This window comes from Lynx canadensis, chromosome A2 (assembly GCF_007474595.2).
Source record: "Lynx canadensis isolate LIC74 chromosome A2, mLynCan4.pri.v2, whole genome shotgun sequence".
NCBI lineage: Eukaryota > Metazoa > Chordata > Mammalia > Carnivora > Felidae > Lynx > Lynx canadensis.
This window is the reverse complement of record NC_044304.2, coordinates 16,787,098-16,804,897: the sequence shown is the minus strand read 5'-3', so window position 1 is coordinate 16,804,897 and position 17,800 is coordinate 16,787,098. Positions and strand designations below refer to the sequence as shown.

Sequence of the window (17,800 nt, the reverse complement as noted above, 5' to 3'; positions counted from 1 at the left end):
TCTAGATATTTCATATAAATGGAATCATACAGTATATGTTCTTTTTGTGAGTGACTTCTTTCGTTTAGCGTAATGCCTTCAAGCTCCACCCATGTTGTGGCATGTTTCAGTTTTTCACTCTTTTTATGACCACATACTATTCCATTGTAGGGATATATCACATTTTATTTATCCATTAATTGGTTGACAGGTGTTTGAGTTTTTTCCACTTTTTGGCTATTATGAATGTGCTATTATGAACATTTGTGTCTAAGTTTTTTGTGTGGACATATGTTTTCACGTCTCTTAAGTAGATACAAAGGAGTAAAATTGTTGAGTCATATAGTAATTCCATGCTTAACCTTTTGAAGAACTGCCAGACTGTTTTCCAAGGTGACTGCACCATTTTACATTTCTACTAGCCGTTTCTATGGGTTCCAATCTCTTCACACACGAAACAATACCTGTTATCATCTGTCTTGTGGAGTGTGGTCATTTTAGTAAGTGTGAGGTGGAATCCCATTGTGGCTCCGCTAGTCTTGATATGTAGTATTTTTGTTATCCAGTTTCTTCCATTGACCCTTTGCTTCTTAGAATTATGTCTCCTTCTTTCTAAACCTGTAGGAGTTGCCTGATTTTGTAGTTGTTACTGAATTCTAACACAACTGTGTTGTAATTAAAGAACATATTCTATATAATTGAAATCCTTTAAAATTTGCTGGCATGTGCTTTAGTGATCACATATGGTCATATTTTGTGATTCTCTGGATGCATGAAGAATTATCTGCAGCATGGAGTTTAGTGTTCTAGGTACGACAACTAGGTTATGGTAATGTTACTTACATTTTCTGTATCTTAATGGTTTTTGGTCTGGTTTTTCTATTGACTGTGAGAAATGGGTTAAAAATTTCCTATCATGATCACGGATTTATCTATTCTTCTTATAGTTATATCAATTTTTGTTTTACAAAATACAAGGCCGTGTTACAGAATGCATACTGATTTAAAATGATTATATCCTAGTGAATTGAACCTTTATAGCATTATGGGGTGACTGTCTATGTCTGTTGTAATGACTTTGGCCATTTTGTCTGATCTGAGGGTACCATAGTTACATCACTTTTCCTTTGGTCAGTGCTTACAAAGTGTATATTTGCCTTTTTTTTTTTTTAACTTTCAACATCCTGTATCCTTTTCTAACTTTTTTTAAAAACCTATTTATTTATTTTGAGGGTGGGCAAGAGATAGAGGGAGAAGGAAGAGAGGGAAAAGGACAAGAGAGAGAAAGAGAGTGGGAGAGAGAGAGAGAGAGAGAGAAGAGAGAGAATCCCAAGCAGGCTCCACACTGTCAGTGAGGAGCCCAATGTGGGTCTCAAACTCACAAACCATGAGATCATGACCTGAGCAGAGGTCTGACACTTAACTGACTGAGCCACCCAGGCACCCCTGTATCCTTTTGTTTTAGATATTTATCTTACAAACAGGATATGGATGGTTTTACCAGTCTGGAATTCTTTTTTTTTTTTTTTTTTTTTTTTTTTTTTTTTTTTGCTTTAGAAGTTCAGTTACCTTGGAGTTTATTTAAACTAAGAGAAAAAGGTCACAATGTCTTCATGCAATACATACTTGGTTCTTTTTTTTTTTTTAATGTTTATTTATTTCTGAGACAGAGCATGAGCGGGGGAGGGGCAGAGAGAGAGGGAGACACAGAATCCGAAGCAGGCTCCAGGCTCTGAGCTGTCAGCACAGAGCCTGACACGGGGCTCGAACTCACAAACTGCGAGATCATGGCCTGAGCCGAAGCCGGACGCTTAACCGACTGAGCCATCAGGCGCCCCCATACTTGGTTCTTTAAATAACAACTGTGACAAATAACAGAAAGAACTATGGAATGCTGCACTTGTGATCCATACATAACACCAACATTTTGGATGGTACATAGTTGAAAGAAATGTCTCACACACTTTTGGAAATACTGTAGTAGCCAATACATAGAGGCATGCTTTAGGTGGGCACAGGAATGCAGCTTAGAAAAGAAAACAAAATGTCACACTGGAACTACTCCATTTCTTCAAAATCACCGAACAGGAAGAGCAACATTGAACTTCCATACCAATTTTACACAACTTCTCCGTAGTACCTTGACTTCAATCCAAGAGCAAAGGTTAATACTCTCCTCCTCTAGTTTTGGTAAACAACTGCATGGTAAACTTAGATGACTTTCCCCCCTGGATTTTCCCTGGGAGTGGCCTTTTTAATTTTTTTTTTATTTAAAAGAGGGCAGGTTTGGCACTTTTATACTGATGTCACCAATGTTAATATTTCTTGGGATCTCAAGAAGATTCATATTCTTTACAGCTGATACAGCACAGGCTGGAGCTCCCGCTAAGCCAGCCTCCGATTTCTCCAGTTTACGCGTTAATTTGTGTCACAATCTCATTCGTGTGGATCTCCAACACCATTCCCCCCATCACCATTTCTTTTTTTTTTTTTAATTTTTTTTAAATTTTTATTTATTTTTGAGAGAGGGAGAGACACAGCATGAATGGGGGAGGGTCAGAGAGGGAGGGAGACAGAATCTGAAACAGGCTCCAGGCTCTGAGCTGTTAGCACAGAGCCCGACGCGGGGCTCGAACTCACGGACCGCGAGATCATGACCTGAGCTGAAGTCGGATGCTTAACCGACTGAGCCACCCAGGCGCCCCCCCCCCACCCCCCATCACCATTTCTGCAAGAATATCGTGAACCTTGTCCACATGGAAAATTAAATCCGGTTCAGACATTTTCAAAACACTTGTCTAACGTTTCCACAAATACTTGAATTAGATCTAAAATGCCAACTTCACTTTCTGAAGAATCCACACAGAAGACAAAATATAATGTTGCATCATGTCTATCAATCAGTTTGCTGTCAGATCCTCCAATTAACAATCCTCCTTCTAGGAAATCACAAACATTTTCATCTCTCTTAGATACCAAATGGAATGTCTCCCTGATGATTTGCTGTTGTGTATCTTCACTGTAGGGGCTGGTAGAACTTGGAGAGCCGCGGCTTCCCGTGGTTGTTGAAGATGAGGATCGCCTTGATCATGGCTGAGCCGGGCCCACTGGGTGGGCGCTGGGGGCCAGGGCGGGGGAGGGCGCGCAAGCCTCGCCTCGGATCTCCCTGGCAATCGTTCCCCACCCGCCCCCTCCCGTACGCGCGCTGGAAAAATTTTAACTGAAAGATTTAGTCCATTTATATTACAATTTCTGATAAACTTAGATTTAAGTCTCCCACCTTACTCTGAACTTTATCTTCATTCTCTGTTCCTCTTTTTCTTTTTTTCATCTTTTAGATTTTCTTACTTTTTAATTTTTTGCATCAAAACACTCTACACTTTTATCTACTACCTGACAAAATATTTTTCTTTCTTTCTTTTTTTTAAATAAATTCTGTGCCCAACGTGAGGTTGAACTCACAACCCTGAGGTCAAGAGTCACATGCTCCTCTGGCTAAGCCAGCCAGGTGCCCCTAGCAAGATCTTTTTAAACAATCTCCTTTGAAAATTCATGTGTTGTGTTGAGTTGGAGCTTCAAAGTCGTCTTGTTTACCATTTGCCTAGTTTACAAAATGAAATGATTATTTTTATCATTGCATGTTTTGCCACTATCAATTTGAAAGTTAGTAACTCCTTTTCTTTGTAAATGTTTATTTTTGAGAGAGAGAGAGAGAGGGAGCGAGAGAGAGAGGGAGCGAGCGAGAGAGAGAGCGAGAGAGAGAGAGCGCACGCATGAGCGGGGAAGAGGTAGAGAGAAAGGGATCTGAAGCAGGCTCTGCACTGACAGCAGAGAGACCAATATGGGGTTTGAATTCACCAACTGTGAGATCGTGATCTGCGCCGAAGTCGGACACTCAACCGACTGAGCCATCCAGGCGCCCCTATTAACTCTTTTTCTGTTTATTTAGTGGTTTCTCTAGAACAGTTCTGACCAATTTTCCATCCTGTGATCACTGGAAATGTTCCAGATTTATGCTGTCCAATGTAGTAGCCACTACTAGCTACAAGTGGCTATTGAACATTTGAAATGTGGCTAAGAGAACTGAGGAACTGAATTTGAAATTGTCTTTTAGTTTTACCTTGCTTGATTTTAAACACCCATATGTGGCTAGTGGCTACCATGTTGGATAGCACAGCTCTCAAAATTGCAGTACACGTTACTTTCTTTTCAAAGTCTGATACTAGTATTGTTATTATCCTTCTCCCAGACAATGCAAAAACCTTAGGAGGCTAACTCACTTGTTCCTCCCTCGACATATATGCTACAGTTAATATTTTAAAATTCTCTCCATATATTTGCAATTTCTAAAGATACTATCGTTATGATTTTACACTGTGTCCCTTTGTTCAATCCATTCCTAAGTCACTCTGGTCTTTCTTTCCCTGAGTTGCAAGCTCATTTTCACTTCAGAGTCTTTTTGTACTTGCTGTTCTGTCTGCCCAGGCTCTCTTCCCCTTACCTAGATGTAAGGTTGACTCTTCCTCATTATTCAGATCCCCACTCAGGTGGATTTTTTTTCTTTGTTTTGCTTTTTTGTCTGTTTGTTTGTTTGTTTGTTTAAAGTAAGATTCATGCCCAGCATGGAGCCCAATGCAAGGCTTGAACGCATGACCCTGAGGTCAAGACCTGAGCCGAAACCAAGAGTCAGATGCTCAACAACTGAGCCAACTGGCACCCCATGGGTGGATATTCTCAATGAAGCCTTGCCTTACAGTCTATTGCATAATTTGTTGACTGTCTATCCATAAGGTATCACATTCCTAACAGCCTTCATCATTATGCCTCTTCTGAGAGACCCCATGTTTCAGGGTAGGTCCTGATTGGCAAGCCAATCAGGGTGATCTCTGTCACCATGCCATTGATTGGTTTTAAGCTTGAGCATGAGATGCTGCCCTGGTAAATGAGAGAAGCTTGCTGGAGGAATTCTGGGAAAAATTTCCTACTGCCAGGAAATGATGATCTCTTTAGTAAATGTCATGCCTGCCTGTAATGCCTGGCACTGCAACAGCCACCTTCAGACTGTGAGGGCACTAGCCTGAGGGCAAGGCTAAAGATAGCAACACAGAGAAATGGAGAGTGCCTGGTTCTTCAGAGATATCACTGAACATAAGAACTGGCCAGTTCTGGAGCTGTTCTGTCTTCAGGTTTCTGGAAGCCAAAAGCATTTCAACTTTTCCCTTTTCTAATATGCTTCCCTCCACACGCACCCTCCCCATTAAGGTCCTCATAATACTTTTCACTATTGGGCACTATTTTTATTTTTTAACAAATATTTGTACAGTATTTACCATATGCCATTTACAGTTTGAAGTACTTTACAAATATTAACTCTTTTAATCCTTGTAACTATGCCATACGATAGATGCTTTTATTATCCCCACTTTCCAGAGAAGAAAGCTGAGGCAAAGAAGTTTTAAATAGCTTCCTCTTGGTCAGAAGGTGGAGCTAGAACTGGGATTTGAACCTAGGATTTCTGACCCTAGAGTTAATGCTCATACCCACCGTTGCCTCTCTGGGTTTTCATTATTGGGTACTTGTTTTCTGTCTGACTTACATGGAATAGCAGTAGTTTCTTGAGAGCAGAGATCCTGTCTTGTTCACAACTGTGGTTCCAGGACACTGCAGGTAGGTGGAAGTCTTTATTGCATGGATGAATGACTGATTGGATGGATGTATGAATGATTGAATGGATGAACGGATGGATGGATGAATGAATGAACTGTAGACTCTAGTTCCCTGAGAACAGGGCAGTTTCTTATTTACATCCACAGCCTTGGGCCAGGAATAGGACTGAGCCTTCCTCAGGGTGTATTCATTGGGGCCTGTAGAGTGAACCCATCTCTGGATCCCTGATGACGCCCCATCTCTGGGGTCCCCAGGGGAGGCTTGTGCAGAGGTCCCAGTAGGCCTCAAAAGCATGGCCCTTTGTTTGGCATTGCCTTGTTGTTGCTGGGTGCTCTTGTGCTGGCTCCTTCTCATCCCTTCCCTGCAGAAGGAACGGAGCTGGCCTGCTTCCCCCTTGGCACTACATGTGCTCATTTGAAGTTCCTGAGGCCAGGCCCAGTGGGCGGCCCAAGCTGCCGTCATTAATCACACAGCCCGCTGCTGCCTGCCCACGCGGCCTGCTTTGAGGGTTGGCCAGAGACTCCGGTGGGAACTGCTCACTGCCCTAATTGGGCCTCTCTTGGGAGGCGGCAGGTCCCGCTTCTCACTTGTCTTTACCCTGGCTGCCACTTCAGCCTCTCAAGGAGGACAGCATGCTTCCTGGTCTGGCTGGCTCTGTGGCCAGCCAGGGCAGAAGTTCACTCTTGTTCTACAAACGGAGAAATGGAAACCCTGGGGTAGACTGGGTCCCTGCCCAAGGCCATGACAAGGCCAAGGAAGGTTGCCAGGAATAACCACCAGAAAGCCAAGTGACACAGCTCTGTTCCTCACTCTGCTGGCAACTGGAATGAGTTCCCACAAGAAAAAAGACCTCCCTTCGGCTCCTGTGGCCACCCAGGCCCTGCCAAGCACCAGGCACAGGACTCTGCTCTGGCATCCGTGCAGATGTGTTCATGTGAGAATTGTCACACTCCCCAGAGACACTGCCAAGCCCCCCAAAACCAGATGAGATCATGGCCAACAAAAGTAGATGGCAGGTCCCCTCTGAAGTGTGGTGGGCCAAGCTGGCTTGCCAGGTACTGCTGTGACGTCTCTGCTCTATACCTCAAAATTTATACTTCCTGGAACATGGAAAGAGTTTTCAGATGTTTGATGGTGGGACCAGGGGAGGCCTCGTCTGTGAGTGACTTGCAAGGTGCCACTCATCAGTCAGACTCAGGTCAGGGAAGAACTTAATTATCAGCTGGTCCTGGTCACCTCTCTGTAGCCTAAATCACCTCTAGAAAAATCCTTCAAGATCAGCAAGAAGGCTCTCACGACCTCCCTTCACAGTCCATTTTTCCTCTTCTGCCACCTTCCACTCCTTCTTGTTACAAGAGTCATTTTTTTTTTAAGTAGGCTCCATGCCCAATGTAGGGCTTGAACTTACAACCCTGAGATCAAGAGTTGGATGCTCTACCGACTAAGCCAGCCAGGCATCCCTAAATGGGTCATTTTCTATTGAGCCCTCTGGCCCCTCTGTCCATGTCACCTCCTGGTTCTCATTTCATTCTCTATTCACTTGGAATGAATCAGGAAGTCTCTTTGTTGCTTTGATGGTCTTTTCAGGACTCAAGGACAGCCAGAATGCTGTTCCTGAACCTTCTCTTCTTCCAGGTGAATGTCTTAATCCCTTCAGACATCCCTCATATGATGGCTCTCCTGGCCCCCTGGTTTCCTGGGTGCTCTTCTCAGGAAATCCTGGGTGGGTCCGGGGGGCTCTGTACTCTAGGTGTGAACCCAGAGGGGACACTTGCCCAGGTTCACCCCAGCACTCACAGGGCCAGACCTGAAGTACAAATGCAGATCCGTGTCTGAAAGTTTACAAGTTACGATTCACACTAACCATTCAATAAGCTCTGCTACTTGATCTTCGTACCCTCCTAATGTCTTGGAAGGCTAAGCTTGCATGTAGGATTCTTGAACTTGGAGTTCTGCCCCAGAGTGTGATAGAGCTGGGACAGCAGTCCTGCGGCCTGGTCCCCTTCCCTCCTAGGCCTGTCTCCACCTTCAATGCAAGACACACCAGGAACACGCATAGGGACACCTGAATCCCCATGTTCCAGCTCTGTCTATACCTCTCGGCCTCTCTGACCCCATCTCTCAGGGAGAGGGCTAAGGAAGCAGGCTCAGGGCCATTTGGGCAAGAGATTCTGGGGTTCCGGGTACCGAGTGCGGCCTAGAAGAGGAGAGTATGGATTCTGAGCAGGCATGTCCCTTGACCCTGAGGACTCTTCTTGCTTGGGTCTGAGGACCTTGACAACTTGCCTTGTACCCACGCCCGCACCGTGCATGCCTCTGTTGGGTCGTCCTGAACTGATACCCATGCAGTCCCTGAGGTCATTTTCCTGAGGAACGTGACTGCTCTAACTCTTCAGTTGGGTTTGGGGACCTGTGAGCTGGACTTGGCCTTTGTCAAAACCAAGTTTCGTATTTCCAACCTGGTAAGCTTATTCTGAGCCCTACAGTTAGTTGTGTCCTCTAGAAATATGTAAGCTCTAACTGCCCATATCTTCTCCACCCTTGTGTTTGATGAATGTGCCACCAGGACACCCCCAACCAAGCCCTTCATAAGTCATCGTTCAGGCTGGGGCCTGGCTTTTCCCCTGCTATCAACTCCTCTCTGGCTACATCAGTTCCGGGGTGTAGGGTTAGTGGCATTGAAAGCCAGCTAATGACGGCGGTGGGGATGGCGAATGGGGAGTGTGAATGGCGCCTCGTGAACTGTGAAGCTCCCACACAAGCTCTCCTTCCTGGCGGACTTTGTAAGCCCATCAGCGGAGCTGTAGGCAGCAGGTTGCATGGTTCCGAGCTTCAGGATGTAACAGGGTTCACAGCCCCCAACTCCCAGAGCTCCAGCTGGCTCAGGGTCCACCCACAGGCCAAGCTTCCAGGTCATCTTCCCCGTTTCTGTCATTTCAGCCCTCCCTCCACATAACCTCGCCCTGATGGTCCTTCCAGCACCTCCACCTCTGTGCCCACCCACGTCCTGTGTCTGAGCGCCACCACCCAGACGCTCCCCCAGGAAGGACCTTGGTCAGCTGCTCGAGGTCACCCCCTTCTCACGGTGGCCCCCCCACATCCAACAACTGATCCAGCTGGGGGCAAAACCCCTGGCCACCTTGGCCCAATGCCAGACAATCCCGATGACCCATTTTAGCTCCAGGCCTCCCCGTGGGGTCAGCGGAGGCTGCCATTGGGCCTGCATCACATCTGGGCTCCTCTGGCGCGATACAGACAGGAACATGTAGGTGACAGCAGGCTTGATGGGGGAAATTTAGAAGGTTGCTGCTCAGCCCTTGAATGACCATGATATTCCTTCACCGTAACCCTCAATTCCTTGGGCTTTACTGAATTATGATTAGTATGCTTACTAAGAGCTGCTCTGGAGCCAGGTACCAGACGAGGCGCTCAAGAGCATTACTTCATCTGATTCTCACGACAGCCCTCAGACATGTTGTAGGCATCCCTTTCTCTGTTCTTCAAAAGAAGGAACGTGAGGCTCAGTGAAGTTAATCGAGGATGGGGACACACGGCCAACGAGAGAGACATCACACCAGACGGATCTTTCTTTCTTCTCCCCCACTCCACTTCTTTTAATGTTTATTAGGTTTACCAAATGTGCTTTATCTTTCTTTCAACTGTGTATTTTTTCTTAAGAAACCTCAACTGGGATGCCTGGCTGGCTTAGTCAGTAGAGCATGCAACTCTTGATCTCAGGGTCGTGACTTTGAGCCCCACGTTGGGCCCAGAGCCTACTTAAAAAAGAACGAAAAAGAAAAAAAAACCTTACCGAAGGCACATTATTCTCAAGTACACAATTACAATAATGTCACTCATCCCAAGATGATTGCTTAATGTATTTTACTTTTTTAACCAAGTATACAAAAAGAGGGACATAAAAAATTTGGTAGTATATTTCTACAGGTTTTTTTTTTCAGACCAGCATTTTTTAATCCCTTAACCTTCTTATATATTCATTCAAATATCTTTATGTTCTTATTAATCCTCTAGGGAAAGTTATTTTGAAATTTGCATTAAAAAAATCTATAGGCACAGTACTTATTTTCTGGTTTCTCAGTGAAACAGCTGTCTTCCTCCTTGTGTTTCCCGAGGGCCCAGGAGAGGTGAATCCTTGGGGGTTAAAGGAGTCATGAAGGAATTACTGAATGGAGCAGCAGGGGTGACAAGTGTATGACAAGTGTGAAGTACAGTGAGAAATCTTCAGAGAGCTATCGGAACCTTTCAGCTCTCAGCCGCAGATTTGGGGACCACACTAAGATCCTTTGCAATAGGGGAGTCAAGCAGGAGGGGTTCCCAGCAGGGGATCAGGGCTGTGAGATGTGGTAGAAAGGAAGGGGCTGTTCTTTTGTCCACACCCAGCAGAGAGCCCTCAACACCTGCAGCAATTGTTCTAAAACCAGAAATGTAAGCCACTCTGGGCTCAGAGTCCTGAGGAAAGAGGAGGGAGCTGCAAAGGAAATTGAGAAGGAACAGTGGGGGGGAGTAGCTGGACAGGCAGGCAAATGAGCTGAAGAACCCATGTCAGGGCGTGATGGGCCATGTGAAGGGCTGCTGAAGCTCCATGAGGTGGGGAGCAGTGAGACCTGGCCGTGGGTGAGCCACGTAGGTATCCCGGATGACCTCGACGTGAACAGGTCCAGGGAGTGGTGCGGGTGGAAGCATGATTAGAATGGAGGAGAGGCAGGGGCACCTGGGTGGCTCAGTTTGTTGGGCATCCGACTTCGGGTCAGGTCATGATCTCACAGTTCGTGGGTTTGAGCCCCGTGTTGGGCTCTGTGCTGACAGCTCAGAGCCTGAAGCCTGCCTGCTTCGGATTCTGCGTCTTCCTCTCAATCTGCCCCTCCCCTGCTCATGCTCTCCCTCTCTCTCTTTCTCAAAAATGAATAAACATTGAGAAAAAAAAAAAAAGAATGGAGGAGAGGCAGTCCACAGTGTGCTGGGGGCCCCGTTGCCTGGGGCCTTTCCTGTGGAGGCTGGGGGCACCCATGTTGTTGGGCCCATGCCTGGCTCCCAAGTGCCAGAGAACCCCACCTCTGGCATGCATCAGCTCTGGGACTGGGCAAGGCTGAACCTGCGGGCCCCACTGCAATCCTGTCCCGGGCTGCCCCCCTCTCCCCCGTCTGCCGCAGAGGAACATAGGCGCAGCAGCAGGCCGGGGTCTACAACCTGCACCTCTGCACGTCGGGGTGTGTGACCTTGCCTGCCCCCTACTTCCACTCTGGCTTCTATCCCAGGACATCACCATTCCTGTCTCAGCCCTTCTCCTGGGTTGCTGCACAGTCTCCTCCCTGCCATGGACTCAGTTGCCAGTTCTTCCCGCCCACGGGCCTGAAGTACGTTGAGGGGCCTTCCTTCCAACCAGGTTCCCGGGACACACAGCGTTCTGATCCTACCCTTACCAGGGCACATTCAAATACCTGCCCATGGACATGCATCTCTCCCAGCTGCACCTTACGGGTTGGAAGTGTTGGCCTGATGGCCTTGGTGGGCAAGAGGGTCTGTCCAAGTGTAGACCTAAGTTATGTCCCACCCGGCTCAGGGCCCTGGGTCTGCTAGCAGAGTCTGAAGTATCTCTACAAACACACATTTTTTTTTTTTAATGTTTCTTTATTTTTGAGACAGAGAGAGACAGAGCATGAACGGGGGAGGGGCAGAGAGAGGGAGACACAGAATCGGAAGCAGGCTCCAGGCTCTGAGCCGTCAGCCCAGAGCCTGATGCGGGGCTCGAACTCACGGATCGCGAGATCATGACCTGAGCCGAAGTCGGACGCTTAACCGACTGAGCCACCCAGGCGCCCCACACATTTTTTTTTTTTAAGTCTCTTTATTTCATCTTTAAAATTCACATGAAATTTGCGTTTGACTTCATGGTTCTGTTTATTTTAATTTTAATTTTTGTTTTTAATGTGTATTTATTTTTGAGAGAGAGAGAGAGAGAGACAGAGTGAGTGGGGTAGGGGCAGAGTGAGAGGCAGACACAGAATCTGAAGTAGGCTCCAGGCTCTGAGCTGTCAGCACAGAGCCCAAAATGGGGCTCGAACTCACGAACTGTGAGATCATGACCTGAGCCAAAGTCGGACGCTCAACCAACTGAGCCACCCAGGCGCCCCTGTTTATTTTAATTTTAAAGGATCGACTATTGTAGCACTTATACATTAAATTCTTAACTTCTCAGGGCGCCTAGATGGCTCAGTTGGTTAAGCGTCCAACTTTGGCTCAGATCATGAACTTGTAGTCTGTGAGTTCAATCCCCTCATTGGGCTCTGTGCAGACAGCTCAGAGCCTGCAGCCTGCTTCGGATTCTGTGTCTCCCTCTCTCTCTGCCCCTTCCCCACTCATGCTCTGTCTCTCTCTCTCTCTCAAAAATAAATAAACATTAAAAATTAAAAAAAAATTCTTAACTTCTCCCCCAACTAAATATTCAAGTAAAGCCGATGCTCAGGTTGTCCCCTGGCTTCCTGAAGCCCTGCCTCCCTGGGGTAAGTGTCGCCCATTGCAGGTGCCCAGGCCTCCAGCACAGGTTACATTTTACAGTGTCTGTGTGGCCATTGCCAGCTACTCTCCCCACATCCTCAGAATGGGCCTGTCCCCTCTTCTCCCAGCCTGGTCCCAGTGACCTGTCCACCCCCTCTTCTCTCTTCAAAGTTCGCAAAATCTTGCCCAGCCTCCTTGGGGTTGGGCAGGTTGGACGCACCTGCCCGTGGCCACACTGTTGCTGTGGCACTTCTTGGCTGGTTGGAGGTGTCTGTCCCTCCACTCCTATGACAGGGGCTCCGATTGTGCTTCCTGAAGGGGTGGGTGAGCTCAGATAGACCCTGTGACTATCCAATCAAGTCCCCCCGACTTTATCGCTTGAGGAACAGTCTGGGCCCCCAGGGGAGGGAGGCAGACCCTTGGGACAGGCCACACTGGGCAAAGTTGGGGCTCTGTAGATCCGGGGGCCGGTGGATGCTCAGACTCTCTTGGGCTGGCCAGTCCCGGCCAGAGCTCACAGTCTAATGGCTCCATCATCAGAGACCTGAGTGGTGATTACATTCAGCTGTGCAGTTCCCTGGCCCGGGATGCCAGACTGTGCGATGGGACGGGGCTGGCACCAGAGTGTGGGACGAGGGACGGCTGGCAGGGAAATCAGAGCGGCCCTTCTGCCACCGGCTCCGGCTTCCCGCTGCTGACGTGTAAGAGGATTAGGGCTCAGAACTCTGGACAAGGGGCTTTTATTCTCAGGGCTGCATTTTCATTGGCTTGCACAGCCCTAGAGACAGGAACAAAAGCTGAGGGGGCATTGCCAGATCTCTCACCCTCCGAGCCCTGTGCTTTGCAGGAGTGAGGGAAGCCCCAGCCCACTCAAGGTCGGTGCCTGGCATCCAGCCCCATCCAGGTCTGCCTGAGGCTGGGGCTCCAGACCCCGAGGGAGAGCTCCTCACCCTGCCTGGGAGGCCCAAGCCACCTGCAGGCTGGCTCAAGGGATTTCCCGAGGTGGCCATGGCTTGCAAGGGAATCAGAGAATCCTGGAATGTCAGGATGGGAAGAAGCATCAGACACCCATTCCAGCCTCCACTGAAATGTACATGGGGGAAACTGTGGCCCAGAGAGAGGCCATGACTTGCTCAGGGTCACCTGGTGAGGGAAGGCCCCAGCTGGGACTAGAAGAAGGAATGTGAGACAAAGAGGCTGCCTGGCCTTGTCCGGAAGTCGGGCCTTGCCCTCCAGAAAGGCACTGAGGTGATGTCTTCCCAGCACTGGTCAGTCTTGCCTGCTCTAGAATTGCTTATAAATGCAATCATTCAGTATATACTCTGTTGGATAGGATTTCTTTCTCTCAGCATAATGGTTTTGGGTGTTGACTGTATCAGTATTTTGTTCTTATTGCTGAGAGTACGGCACAGTTTATCTGTTCACCACCTGATGGACATTTGGTCTGTCCCCACTTTCTATTACAAAAGAAGCTGTTATGAACATTTATGTGCAAGTCTTAGTTTTATAAAAAATGTTTTGTCATGGAAAGGATAGAAAATAATGTGGCAAATTCACTTTTAATCAAGTGTAAGCATCTTGCCATATTGCTTGTTTCTTTCGAGAAGAAAATACACATATGATGAAGGCCCCTGATATTTGCTTTCTGGAGGTAACCACCATCTAAACTAGCATCATGATTCCTGTGTACATTGTTGGTCATTTTACTAGGTATAGTCATTCATTCTATTCAACAAATATTGACCGCCTACTATGTACAAAGCCTGGATCTAGGCACTGGTGGTACAGCAATGAAGCTGACAGGCGAAAATCCCTGCCCTTGGGAGACACTGAGTAATTAAAATATACGATATGTCAGGTAGTGGTAAGCGCCAGGTAGAAAAATCAAGTTTCTATGGCTGTGTAAGAAATCATCACAAACAAGTGGCTTATGCACCAGAATCACTTACCATCCCTCTTGGGTTCTATGGGTCAGGAATTTGAGAGCCGGGTAGTTCTGACTCGGGGTGTCTCATGAGGTTGCAGTCAGAGGGTGTGTGAGCCAGGACCATCACCTTGAGGGCTCCTTCACTCACATGTCTGGTGCCTGGTCTGGGTGGGACCCAGATAGCCACATCTCTCTCTGTCTCTCTGTGCTCTCTCCACTTGCTCTCTCCCCCAGAGCATCTCATGTTGCAGTCAGGGCTCTAGAAGCATGTGAGTGGGAGAGATTTCCAGCTTTGGAAATCAGGGTCACTTCTGCCATCACCTTGGTCAAGGCAATTACAGAACTCTGTCGGGGTCCAAGGGAAGGAAACACAGACATCATCCACCCTACCCCTAAAGGAGTGTCATTATCATGTTGTAAGAAGATCGTGTGGAATGGGATTTATACTGATATGGGAGAGATATCATCTGCCCGAGAAGATAGCATTTGCATGGAAGCCTGAAGGAGGCAAGGGGCAACCAAGTGCAGATCTTATAACTGAGGGAAGAGCATTCCAGGCAAAGGGAACGAACAACAGTTGGAGGTAACTACCTGGGGTGTTCAAGAACCAGCAAGAAGTCCAATGGGGCACCGAGGGGTGAGTGATGGGGAGGCTGGTAGAAGAGGTGAGGTCAGAAATGTAACCTAGGCAGTGAGGTCACTGCAAGGGCCCCAGCTTTTCTCAGAATGTGATGGGATCCATAGAGGGATTTATAGCAGAGGGGTGATATGGTCTAACTCAGTTTTAAAAGGGTCACTGCACTTAGGCTGAGGCTGAGGCAAGGGCAGGAGCAGGAGGACTGGTTAGGAGCCTACTGCACTGATCCAAGCACGTGGTTCTGGAGGTTCAGAGTGGGCTGGTGTTTGTAGAGCTGGCCATATTTTGGAGGCCGAGGCACCAGGTGTTGTTGATGGATCCCATGTGGGGATGAGAGAAAGTGAGGAATGGAGGGGAACTTGACTTCAACACCAGAAGGTCAGAACTGGGGGAGACTGGGGGAGAAGCAGGTTTGAGGAGATGAGCATGAGTTGGTAGGAGGTGCCTATTAGGTGTCCATGTACAGAAGTCAGTGAGACGCCTGGAGAGAGGTGTGGGCTGGAAATGTGAGTCTCCATGTTGCCTTGTACTGGAAGTTCAAGCCAGAGTAATTGGCAAGGGAATAATATAAAAAGCATCCAGATTGGAAAAGGAAGAAGCAAAATTATATTTATAGATGGCATGAACTTGTATGTAGAAAATCCTAAGGAACATACACACACAACTATTAGAGCTAATAAATGAGTTTAGTAAGGTTGAAAGATACAAGATCAATATGCAAAAATTAGTTGTATTTCAGTACAACGAACTGTCAACGAAATTTAAAATAATGCCATTAATTCTCATCCTTTGTTGGTGGGAACGCAAAATGGTATAGGCACTTTGGAAGACAGTTTGGCAGTTTCTGACAAAGCTAACCGTACTCTTACTATATAGTCCAGCAGTTTCCCTCCTTGGTATTTACCCAGAGGAATTGAAAACATGTTCACACAAAAACCTGCATGGGATGTTTATAGCAGCTTTATTTATAATTGCCAAAACTTGAAAGCGACCAAGATGTCCTTCAGCAGGTGAAGGATAAATAAATTGTGGTACATCCGGTAATGGAATATTATTCAGTGTTGTTAAAAAGTGAGCCATCTGGGGCGCCTGGGCTGGCTCCGTTGGTGGAGCATGTGACTCAATCTTGGGGCCGTCAGTTTGAGCCCCATGTTGAGTGCAGAGTTTACTTAAAAAAACACACACACTCGATTTCATACGTCACCCAGTGCTCATCACAAGTGCACTCCTTAATCCCCATCACCTGTTTCACACCCCCCCCCCATCAATGTTTTCAACAGTATGCCTTGGGGCATAAACTGATCCACAGACTGATCTAGTTAAGATAGGGCTCCTTTGAAGGAATCTCTCTCTCTCTCTCTCTCTCTCTCTCTTTTTTTTTTTAATAAAATGTTTATTTATTTTTGAGAGAGAAAGAGAGCATGAGTGTGGGAAGGGCCGGGAGAAAGGGAGACACAGAATCTGAAGTAGGCTCCAGGCTCTGAGCTGTCAGCACAGAGCCCAAATGCAGGGCTCGAACTCATAAACCATGAGATCATGACCTGAGCTGAAGTCAGTCACTCAGCCAACTGAGCCACCCAGACACACGCCCCCTCTTTTTTTTAAGTCTATTTATTTAGAGAGAGAATGAGCACAGGAGGGTCAGAGTGGGGTGAGGGGAGAGAAAGAATCCCAAGCAGGCTCTGCACCCCCAGCACAGAGCCCAACGCCGGGCTTAAACTCATGAACCGTGAAATCATGACCCAAGCTGAAACCAAGAGTCAGACTCTCAGCTGACTGAGCCACCCAGGAACCCCTGAAGGAACATCTCTTAAGGGCCATGTTTGAGATTTGTTCTGACCCCAGGATAGCTCTTCTTGGCGATATCTTTCCCCAGTTCTGTCTGGTAAACTAGCCAACCTACCATTTAACTTCTATCTCTAATGAATCTCCCATAATTGCTTTTCAGCACAACCTGCCTTGTTTTGAGAGCGCCCTTAGGCTGGAACTTCTCCACACTCTGCTGCAAATGAAGTCAGTTCCTTTGAGAAGAAACTTGGAGTTCCCTTTGCCTTCTCCTCGCCCCAGGCAAAATCTCTGAGCGCCAGCTCAGGACAATCTTAGGGACAGGGCCCCTCCGTCTCTGAATGACCCCTTACTCCAGGAACTGGAGGGAAGAAGCTTCAACTCTTCCCAGCTCATCTCCACTTTATGAGCCCGGGTGAGGACGCGAGGGCCCCAGTGTTCTCAGTGGTACTGAAGCCATCTACAGCCTCTCACGTAAGAGGGACCTGAGCTGACTAAGGGAGCTACCGCCTCAGGAGCACCCACCCAGAACTTAGCCTCAGCAACAGGGGAACGGGGGGGGGGGGGGGTGTGTGTGTGGAGGGAATACCCCATGCTGCCCCTCACAATTTCTGCTCTTTTTATAGGAAAGAGCTGCAGAAAGTAGAAATGTTACTTCAATGCTGATGATGGTCACCTAGTGATTTGATATCTTGTAACATCCAAGCAAAATAGTAATGATACCTTCAACAGTCCCCTAGAGGTCCACTTCTGGCTTGACAATATGAGGAGCTCTGCAGTCCCCTTCCCCAGTCCAGCTGGTGACAATTATAAAGTCTCTGGAGGGGCACCTGGGTGATTCAGCTGGTTATGTGTCTGACTTCAGCTCAGGTAATAATCTTGTGGTTGGTGAGTTCCAGCCCCACGTCGGGCTCTGTGCTGACAGTTCAGAGCCTGGAGTCTGTTCAGATTCTGTGTCTCCCTCTCTCTCCCTGCCCCTCCCCCTGTTTGCATTCTGTCTCTCTCAAAAATAAACATTAAAAAAAAAAAATGTTAAATCTCTGAAAATTGACCTAAGGGCATACAACAAACAAAGAAACATGTATTCAAAACACCTACTAACACTCGGTAAAAGAAGGAAAGCCAGGGGCGCCTGGGTGGCTGAGTCAGTTAAGTGTCCAACGCAATTTCGACTCAGGTCATGATCTTACGGCTCGTGGGTTCCAGCCCTGCATCGGGAGCTGTGCTGACAACATGGAGCTTCCTTGGGATTCTCTCTGCCCCTCCCTCGCTCGTACTCTCGCTCTCTT

The 17,800-nt window shown here is 47.5% G+C and overlaps 1 pseudogene; it reads right to left on the bottom strand.

Moving 5' to 3' along the window:
• Positions 1–2,156: 2,156 nt before the first annotated feature.
• On the bottom strand, positions 2,157–3,084 carry LOC115508107 (annotated as a pseudogene).
• Between the last annotated feature and the right edge of the window lie 14,716 nt (positions 3,085–17,800).